The sequence below is a fragment of the Sinocyclocheilus anshuiensis genome, unplaced genomic scaffold, assembly GCF_001515605.1.
Source record: "Sinocyclocheilus anshuiensis isolate Anshui unplaced genomic scaffold, SAMN03320099.WGS_v1.1 scaffold1376, whole genome shotgun sequence".
Classification (NCBI taxonomy): Eukaryota; Metazoa; Chordata; class Actinopteri; order Cypriniformes; family Cyprinidae; genus Sinocyclocheilus; species Sinocyclocheilus anshuiensis.
The window spans coordinates 13,005-13,449 of NW_015544205.1; the positions used below are offsets into that span (position 1 = coordinate 13,005).

General features: G+C 49.4%; 1 protein-coding gene across 1 annotated transcript in view; it reads right to left on the reverse strand.

The window, feature by feature from the left end:
• LOC107696898 (protein zer-1 homolog) overlaps positions 1-445 on the reverse strand; it is a gene marked incomplete at its 3' end in the record, with an annotated part of 6,520 nt that extends 6,075 nt beyond the window's left edge. Inside the window, exon 1 of the mRNA XM_016497469.1 lies at positions 313-445. The remainder of the gene's footprint in view (positions 1-312) is intronic.

Below are 445 nucleotides of genomic sequence, written 5' to 3' on the forward strand. Positions count from 1 at the left end.
CACACACACACACACACACACACACACACACACACACACACACACACACACACACATCTGATACTGTAATGTTTACATCTCCATTATTGCTCTGACGGCTGTTGTTGACACGGACTGTGAGGGAAGTGTTCGTGTCTGCTTTATATCTGACTGTAATAATCTTTAATAAAGCTATAGATGTGTCTGCTGTGGTGACTCGCTGATGTTTGTGAGTGAATGTTGATCTTGTGAAGTGTTAGCGCGGCTAGCCGCTAGCATGCTAAAGAAAGCGCGTGAGTTTCCCGCCGGTGACTGGCAGCGGCTGTCTCTTACCTGACGCTCGCAGAACGACTGACGCGCCGCTTCGACGCACTAGAATCGCAGAAATATGAACATGATCTGATGATGATGATCGCCGCTCTGATGTCAACACAACCTGCGCCACATCCGGGTCACCTGTGCGCCA